We start from the raw sequence: 10,355 nt of genomic DNA, 5'->3' as shown, positions 1-10,355 counted from the left end.
GTTACAAAGTTAGAGCCAGGGAAGGCTCAAGGGGCTGTCACTTAATTTCAGTTTGACAATAAACTGGTCATTTGTTCATTAAACAGAACGTGACCACTGATATTAGAATTTAAATATAGTTTCACAGAGAGACATTAGAGAGAGGCAGTAATTACAGAAAAGTCTGAGGACTTAAAAGCTGATGCCGTGTCAACATAGTAGAACAGAAAACAAGAAACCCTCGCTTGATTTGAAAAGTTGTCCATCTTGACAGGAGAATAGCCAGCTTTCAATTAAAGTAGAAAATCTTTATTGTCATGGGACCCAGAGCAAGCCACTGGTACGTGCCTTAAGGGCCTGACTTCACTCCATTTCATTATCTCTCTGCTTCATGCATGGATTTCCTTTTACCTTTACCCTGCAGCCATTCGATGTTCCATTCACTCAGTATTCCACCTATGGAGGCATTCAGGGGAGATCAGTTCAATGCTGTGAGGCAGAGCCAATTCTAAATTGTTGTTGTTTAAAGTTTTTAATAAAATTATGACTTTAACTGCCTTTATGTTGTCTACGAGTGTTTTCTGAAAATAAATTATCAACTATGAAAAGGTTTAACTTCATTCATTAATTCATTCATCTTCATCCACTTATACATTTCCAGGTCAAGAGGGGTGCTGGAGCCAATCTCAGCTCACGCTGGGTGAGGGCTGGGGTCACCCCGGACAGGTCACCAGTCCCTTGTAGGGCCAACACAAAGAGACAGACAGCCACAACCACTCACACTCACACTCAGACCTACAGACAAGTTAGAGCCACCAGTTAACCCAGACATGATGTCTTTGGATGGTTGGAGGAAAAAGGAATACCTGGAGGAAACTCAGGCACAGAAAGGCCCCAGACCGGAAACTGATTGTGGGTTGACAGCGCTAACCACTGCACCAGCGTACTGCTCGGTTTAACTTTAATCCTGAGCTAATTTTCAAGACAATGCTTGCTTGTTTATATTACAAATCCGGCTCATTATCTTGGACTATATGTACTTGGCCTCATTCTAACTTTATGGAAGGGCACAGTGGATGATCTGTGAGCAAATGTATGCAGACTGCAGGCTTCATTTGACATTTCTAATAAAAATTTGATTCGTTATGTGGAAGGGTTCCAAGTTGATGTAACAAGTGAATGACAATTTAATAAGAAGATTAAGTCCTAATCCTGTTTGAAGATCACTGAGGTCTTCAGTGTGACATTGAGGGATAATCCAGGAGGCTTCACTATAGATTATTCTACAGTGCACAAACAGTGATGGAATAATCCCCAGTGCCATTATTGTGGCTGAGAATTAATAATAAGTCGTTTAAATACTCATATCCTGACATAATAACCTGGACATAGGATCATGGCAATGGCCAGGGCTTCACTGGGACAACACATAATCAATACTGAAGTGTAAGTAGAGATGTCGTGGGTCCAGCAAGCGTGAATCACAAGCAAACAAATGCACCAATAAATACAAGAAATTGTCCATCTTTGGAAATGCTGAATCAAGTGTCTGAGGAATCGATTGTATTTCATGAAAAAAGAGTGGACACTGGCCAGTTGTACTTAGTAGTGGGACAGTGTGAATATGAGTGTGAATAAATTAACTGCCCACTGAGGAAATACAGCTGCTACTACTACTACTAGTAACGATAACAAAAATAATTATAATTATAATGATAGCAATAGCAAGTGTGGGGAGCACCATGACGGCATAGTGGTCAGTGCTGTTGCCCCACAATAAGAAGGTTGTGGGTTCAGTTCCCAGCCTGGGGCCTTTCTGTGCAGAGTTTGCATGTTCTCCCCCTGTCTGTGTGGGTTTCCTCCGGCTACTCCGTTTTCCTCCCACCATCCAAAGACATCATGGTTGGGTTAACTGGTGATTCTAAATTGTCCGTGAGTGGTTGTTGGTCTCTGTCTGTCTCTGTGTGTTGGCCCTGTGATGGACTGGTGACCTGTCCAGGGTGACCCCACCCTCACCCAGAGTGAGCTGGGATTGGCTGTTAGAAGATGAATGAACTTTAATACCTCCAATACAAAATATATTACAATGTCATGCACACCTGAGGCGCACCAAGTTACCCATACAGACAGGTATGAGTCAATTTACAAAAAAATAAACTTTACCAATCTCGGTCTTGGTTCCTGGAAGAAGATTTTAGTGTCTGTGGTCCTCATGTCTCCAGAGGAAAAAAGAAATTAAAGACTTTCCAACTGAGATTTACATACTGAATATGCTGACCGCAATGTTCCTACTGTAGTGTTGCACACATGGACACAAAAATACTTCCAGGCATACATAAGTCCAAAGTATTTCTTTCAATTAATTTCTTCTCACAAGCACTTCATCATAACAGCACACTGAAGGCTGTCTGAGTCTACTGAATGATGTATGTGCTCTCATGTGTCTCACCCAAAGGACCCCCTGAGCTGCCCAAAATGCCTGTGTGAGTTTTTTCTCATTGTTACCATAAATTAACCTACTAAAATATTAAAGTTGCTTTGTCACATAAACATATATCAAGGCAACATTGAGCTTATGAGCAAACTACATTATAACCAAAAAATATGAAAAGTGAGGTATGAAGGTGCATTTCACCCCAACCTCTGTGCGGGTCTCACACCTGCAAGCAAAACAGCGGGTATATAAGTATTTAATTTAATTTAATTTGATTTGCATCCCTTTTGGATTTGGATTTGATTTGTCTGTGCAGTGTAACGGTACACAGAAGAATTCATTGATGTAAATGTACTTAGCTGCCTTCCAAGTCATTATCTTACTAGTCTTAGTCTTACAGACAACAAATCTGTGGGAGTTGGGAGAAGATAGAGACAATAGATGAAGAAAAAAATCAGCAGAGAAACTGCTAAAAGTTGATCAAAAACTTTTTATTGATAAGATTCCTGTGACGTACGGGTGTTTGGAGTCTGGATAAAAAGAGGGCACCTGTTGACGGCAGCGCTCTCATAGCGGTGACACTGATAGCTCGTGGCAGCAAAACCAATTCTAACAGCAAGACCTTCTCATGATCCTCTTCATCCAATTATGCTCCTGGGCAGCCTGCAGAGGGGCTGAAATTGCATCATGACCTTAGTTTATACCTCCCTGATTTGGGGTGAAACCTTCATGCCAGCATTCTCTTTTCTTTTTTCTTTTCTTTATTTTTTATTTTTTTGGAATTCTTATAGAGTGGAGGCTTATACTGAATTTCCTTTTGCTCTCCATTTGCTACAGACCTTCTTAATTGTCATTCAAATATACATTTTATTAATTCTGAAAACTTCTTCCTGGGTGAAATCATTCAGCACCCTGCTTGAAACATGAAGCCTCCCACACATGCCATTTTCATTGTTTCGAACATTGGAGGACTTAGGAACATGTGTGTGGTGTTGTGTTGAATCAAAAGCCTGAGCAGGTTCTGTTTGCATTGAGATGAGGTGTAAACAACAGATCTCTTTACTGGCTGAGGAGCATTGCTTAATTACCCAATCATTTATACAATAATGGATGTGATAAAGCTTCTGTGTGAAATTACTTCTCAAAAGACAACCTTATTATAAATTATATGCACATCGATTGAAATTCATATTAGAGATGTAGACATCACCTTCCGGCAGTCAGCCTAGATAGGCTTGTCAGGCATTATGAAATGATTGCCCTCTCTCCCTGATTATATATTACAATACATCAGTGTTTTCTGCTTTTTGCTGCAGTCTTTCCCTCCACTGTCTAATTAACAGCACTTTTAAACACCAGAGCAGAAAGTCATAAAAGCATCATTTGGCTTCATGATACCACCTTTCATGCCATTCCACTTTCCTTTGATTTCATTAGAAAATGTGTAAATGCTAGGAGACGGAAATAGAACAACTCAGCAGGACTTTCTATAGAGTATGCTCGTGCTTTGGATCAAATTAAAATGCCCTCCTCTGCAACAGATGCAGTTCTAAATCATCTTACATTTGTCTTGAGCTATTGAAAGTTCTTTCCAAAATCCTAATTCAATTAACATTTCAGGGAGCTGCCTTTTTCTAATCATAATTATATGGTCTGGCATTTATATGGCTTGTCCACAAAGAGCACTGTCCCATTTAATCTTCCGCAGCACATTGTCATGATAGTTCCCTGACTCCAAGTCCAAGATAGCTGTAATGGAGCTCCACACCAGTTAAGAGCAATCATTCAGTTGATATAATATGATTGTTCTTTCCATCAGCTGGGCCAAAGGTGTGAAATGCGGAGAACACACAGCTGCAGTGAAGCCAGCTATAGATGGGGTTGGATGGTAACCAAGAGTGCTGGTTTATTATAAAGTGAAACCTTGTGTGACATATATTTCTTTCATGCATTGCATTTTGATTTTGTACAGTTGCATTATTCATGAAAGTACAAATGACAGGCGTATGCACAGAATATCACAATGCAGGAGGATGTATAATCAGTTGCAAATAGAGTTTGATTTAAACGTTAAGGTTAGAATTTGCAGAAGATCACGACCAGTGGTTTCTGCCTTGAAATAAATAATAATAATACAAAAAAAAAATTGTTTTGGAGGATATGATGCTCCACAAATTATGAGACACGTTTTCTACTTCAGCAGTCTTTCTGCATAAAACCTATTAATCTCTTTTACCTGAAACACCATTGCTTTTCGTTCTGTGATACGGCTGTTTCACAGAAACAACTCCTCTCTTCTCAGAGACTGTTGACAGACTGTGTCGTTATTATTCAGGTGTTGGTGTCCCAGGAGGAATCCTCCTATCACAGACAGAATCCACTGTTTTCCCACATACTCCTCCACAATGAATACCAATAACAAAATCTCACTCTGTTTTGTTTCTGGCCACTCGTTCAGTCAGTGACAACAACATACACAGTTTGAATAGACATTTTCTTTGATGACAGTTCTAGCAAAGCAAAGCAAACGCATCCTTGTCACAGTGCAAGTTGGGAGGCTCTAATGTGATGTAAAGCCACTGGCCACATTTCCATGCATATTCAATATGTGGTGAGTTAAATTTTGTATAGCCGTTTGATCTCCATGTCGTCAGTATGCACAGCAAATACCAACCCAGTTACATAAATGTGACTATATTTATTGATGTGATGGCATCAGTAATGTTGGATCAAAAATAATAGGCCTAATAATAATTATAAAAAAAGCAAGAAGCCCATTGAAGTTTACAGAGGACACCCAAGGTAGACATAAAAGAAACAAACTTCCACCCTGATTCCAAATTTTTGGCTGTGCACAGAATCTATAAAAAGATGAAAAAACATCAATGCGTTAGTTTATCAAAGCTTTGCTTGTCTGTGACCTCCAGCCTCAAAATCATTTATTCTTGTAATGTAAGTTGACAAAATGAGTCACAGCTATTCATTTCAATCAATGAAAGTCGGTGGCACAAAGAAAAAGCTTCCTGAGGCTCTTGATTCTCAGACAATATCTGTTACGGAATCATGTTCTTACCCAGGATTTTTTGAGAAGGAGAAAAACATAAAATATCACCAGACCTGTGACATATATTCACATATATGTTGGGTGTCACAGTCTAGCTGTAAAAAACAAACAAACGAACAAGCAAAAAAAAAACAACCTACACACAAAAAGATAAGCCTTCCTGTGATCCCAGCATATTTTCACACTTACGGATAGCATCTCCACTCTGAGGAAACATCCACACACCGCAAAGAAAGATCCAGGGAAATGAAGGAGAGGCAAAATTGTCAACAACTTAACTTGCTTTACTAGTCAGATCAGTCTGCCAATGCAGACATTAATTAATGAGAAGCCTTCAGATCTTTTCATGTCTTTTAATGTCATCTCAGTTAGGTTTTAATGTGATATTCAAAATAGGATTTTGTCTCCCATTAACAATGAGTATTTGCTGTAACTGAATAATTTCTGCTGCTATATAGCCTGCAATTAATGAATAGAAAAGCTGGCTTGCAAGGAAAAAAAGCAAGATCAAGCTATAACTATAAAAATCTTTGTTTTTGTCAGCAAATGCTGCTAACATTCAAAGTAGAGAGAGGAAATAGTTATCTCTGTACAAATGCCTCCAAGCCACAAAACCTTTTGTACTTCTTTGGTACGCTCAGTGTAGCGCTCTCTCAGTCATGCTCCAAAGGGGATAGAAGCGTGGTGAATGAATTTTAAAAAATCTCAACAGGAGACGAAACTAACATATTAAAGTAAGAACCATTAAATGTGGAATATCTGCAGAGAATGTGCATAAAACAATGAAGATGTGAGCAAATGGCTCTCCTCAAAAATTATACAGCATACCAGGCTTGCATATAATATTCAGTGTGGGACTTTTTCATATAGCTTCTCTACAACATTTAGCACACAACACTGACTTTAAATGTCCTTGCCGATGAAAACTACAGTCAACTAAGCCACTGGAAATCTTACAGCCTACAGAGGACAAAGAAAGCTTGTGAATGAATGATAATTTTATTACCAGACTTTAATCCGATTTAAAATTGGCTTCTGAAATATTAATTGTGCTTCTTATGTGCCAGCTTAATGATCACCCTTAATACTTGCAATGGTAAAATATTTACAAGCACATGTAAAGTTTTATGAGGAAAAAGCTAATCAACGGGAAAGGATTGCATTAACTTCCTATAGTTCAAAATCACACTAATTTTGTCAAAATCACAGTGGAACAAAGGTCAGCTTCACACTGTGCTCGAAGAGAATGACGTAGTCTAAACAAAGCAGGACTCTCTGTTTGAGGCAAAAAAAAAAAAAAAAAAAAAAAAATCTAAACAAGCGAAAATTTAGACATGAATTCAAACAAGGAGGAAGAATTTTTCTCAATACCTGTTCTACACTTGTATTAATAGTATTCATTTCTGGCCCCTATTTAAAGAGATGGTTTTCTACAACATAAAGGGGACACATCTGAGCTGTTTTGTCCGTTTTATTGTCCTGTAACAGAAAGGCAGGCCTTAGTTTTCCCCTCATAGAAGCACAGATTTGTGTTAACTTCCAGCTCAGTTTTTAAATCACAAAAAAAGGGGGCTGAAAATAAACTGGTGGTTTTTAATCTGATCACCCGTCTATAACTCACTTCTTCATTCCTAATTTTTATTTTCCCTAGGCTCTGTATAGCAGTTCTTGTCATGTGTTTCTATTCTGCTCAACATCCATTTGTAGATGGACTTTTGAATTTGAAGCAAGTAAATCGTGCTTTGGACAGTGAGATTCTGTTCATATAATCATGATGCTGTTTTAAATACCTGAGTTGCTCCACCAAAAAGTGTTAACTTCAGTCACACTGTTGAAATTAACTGGGATCGATATTCATTTCACTATGAGCTTTATGCCGTTATACAGAACTGGAAGAGCGGAAAATTGATATTCTTCCAGTTAAATCTGACATAAATTGGATTAACTTTGTAAGTGAAAATGGCTGAGCTATTTTTCGATGTTTTTCACAGTCTAAAATGGTGATGAAAATGTTTTCTTTAGCTTACAATTGTTATTGGATGTTTAGCCTTTGACTGCTTTGTGGATTAATAAGACAAAACATTTCACCGTATAGTAAATCATTTTTTTCCGTATCGTGAGCAATAATAATAATCCCCGCAGTTCCACTTAAATGGAATCACAACAACAGGTCGGGAAAGGTTAAACCCTGGTATTGATTGGAAAGGTAATTAACTTGAGTGAGTCATGGCAACTACCTCAGCCATCAGCAGATGTGCTCAGATGAGACAGGAAGCTAAATTCATGCACTGTAGAAATTAACACCAAAGTGTTCACAGAAAGATAGTCATATATTGCATCCGCTAATTCCAACAGGTTTTGGGCGTTCTCTGTGGACAAATGAGAAGCACGGGCTTCAAGTCCAACTCCAACATCTTCACTTTGCAGCAGTAAATCTAACTTAACCAATATTTTCTGTCCTCTTCAACTCCCCAAAGCAGTGTTTCCTATTCTGTGGCGCCACATTTTGAAAAAGACTCTTGTAGAGACGACACTCCAATCTCAAACACAAAGTAACTCATCCTTTTGTCCTCTTGTCGCCAAAGACTGGTTTGTTGTGATGGTTTAGAAATTATTATTTGCTGTTGTTTTTGGTTTTAAAGATATGTTTAGGGTAATGTTGGGCAGAGATATAATTTATTAGGCTCACCAAACCAACATTAATCTGTGGGAGGCTTAATAAGAAACACCTCTCTAGGTCATGCAAAAGAGTTGAATCAACAGAATTGTATTAGTTTTAGATTTAAACCTCCTTTCTGAAAGAATAATACAAATTATTAAAGCTATACCCGAACTGTGCCCAATATTTAATATTTCTTCTTTCATTCCAGGTTCTGTATTGCAATGACATGAACTATTGGGCATTCTCGAGCATTTTTCTGAAACACTTTGCAGATCACTTCTGATTTTGCCATCCATGACATCTTAATCTAAAAATGTTGGAGCAAAACTATTCATTTCTTTGTTTCACGTCGTCTTGTTGAGTGCAGGAATAATGGTGTGAAGTTCACCTCTCAATTGCCATTTGACAGTTTGACAGCTGTGTTGTAATGAGGGCTTGTTGGATTTGGCATTAGTGCAGTCTGGGCCAAGGACTTGTGTGTAGGCCAATCATACAACAGTTGCATATGCATATAGTATGTGGAATATCCAAAATATGACTCTGGTTCCACATGAAAGCACTGAACTAAACATTTAAGTTGGTATGTCTTACCCATTGTATCAGAAAACACTTAAATCAGATTAAATCAGCAAGCTCATTCAATCTTGTACCGCTTTTCCGTTTCCAGGTTATGGGTGGTGCTGGAGCCAATCCCAGCTCATACTGGGTGAGGGCGGGGGGTTGTTACACACCCTGGACAGGTAGGACTCCAATTACTCCTCTGAGCAATAGAACAACCTTTAACCTATTAAATTCACCTCATAATGCCCAGAGATGCAACATAGTCTTCCAGCAATTTGCATTTAGATTGTGCTTCCTTACCAAAGCCTGTGAATGACTGTTTGTCCCGAGCCAAAGTAAGGTTTCCGCAGAAGGCCGTGGTAGATGGCCTCTCTGCTGGCACGCTCTCCAGGAGTAACTAACTGTACAGTTGCAACACCCAAGTAAAATGTTGAGACAATCCAAGGCCTAGTTGAGTTCATATATTTTGTCAGTGGGGTAGCAGTTTTTTCATAAATTATTAAAATGAATATTTATCAAGGTTTTGCTACTGGATCCAAGTGGAAAAAAAAAAAAAAATCATCCATAATTGCCTCATTTTTGCTGCAGTTGACAGATAAATTTGGCCAGGAAAGAATTCTAAATGGTGAAACAGGGACATTTTAAGCATCTACAAAGTTCGACTGTCTTTATTTCACATTGAGAGCAGCTTTCCTTCAGTCTCATTCATAATGCCACTTTGTCCTCATCGTGTCTGAGAGCTGAAAAGGTGGCTGATGGTTTCTGCAGGTAGTGCAGTCAATGTATCTATATCACGGGTCCATTCTGTCCCACTGGAAGATGTGGCTCTTTTATTGGATGTATTGATGAAAGCAGCTCTGGCAATCAAGTTGAATGGGCTGAGGCATTTATTTTCATTAACTGTTGATATTTCTTTAGGCTTCACAGGGATGGAGAAGAGCAGGTCATTTGTGAGGCATCGCGGTGGAGTCATCAGCGCTACCTTTGGACGGATTACCACTCAGTTTATAGGCCAACACTCTGCACTGCTCATTTTATCTGATGCATGCCTCTTCCAATACCCGTGCTATCGAGGCAATGAGGGTTTTGTTGCTGTGTGACTCTCAGATTATCAGAGCCTTCATATTACCATATTTTCTGAAGCATACCTACCTTGGTGTCAGATGTGACATTTTTATTGTCCGAGTTTTATTGCAATGCCTATCTGTCTCATTACATTCTGATATCAGAGTAATTTGACAGAGAGCGCATTTGGAAAAGATTTGCTTCTTACCGACAAAGCCACTCCTGCATATTCTACTTCATGTTCCCTGCTCTTTTCGTCTCCCGGGTCTTCTGAATATGAATAGACAGGTTGAATGAAATGATGGTATCTGTGAATATGCCTGTTTCAGAGGGCTAAGGCTGACAACAAATGATAGCGAATCCCGCACCCCCATCAAAAAGGTTCATTATTCCAGACAATTTCAGTACATTCATTATTTGCAGCCCTTCTTCACTCAGTCAGTTGAAATAGTGGGAGATCTATTCATGAGGGCCTTAATATTTCTCTTTCATCCACATTCGACCGACCAAGCTTAGAAGCTTGCTAATGGGATAATGGTGTTGGAATAAGACTTTTGTGGAGTAAATATAGATTGAATAACAACATGGGA

Source organism: Echeneis naucrates, chromosome 16 (genome assembly GCF_900963305.1).
Source record: "Echeneis naucrates chromosome 16, fEcheNa1.1, whole genome shotgun sequence".
Classification (NCBI taxonomy): Eukaryota; Metazoa; Chordata; class Actinopteri; order Carangiformes; family Echeneidae; genus Echeneis; species Echeneis naucrates.
This window is presented reverse-complemented; position numbering follows the sequence as displayed.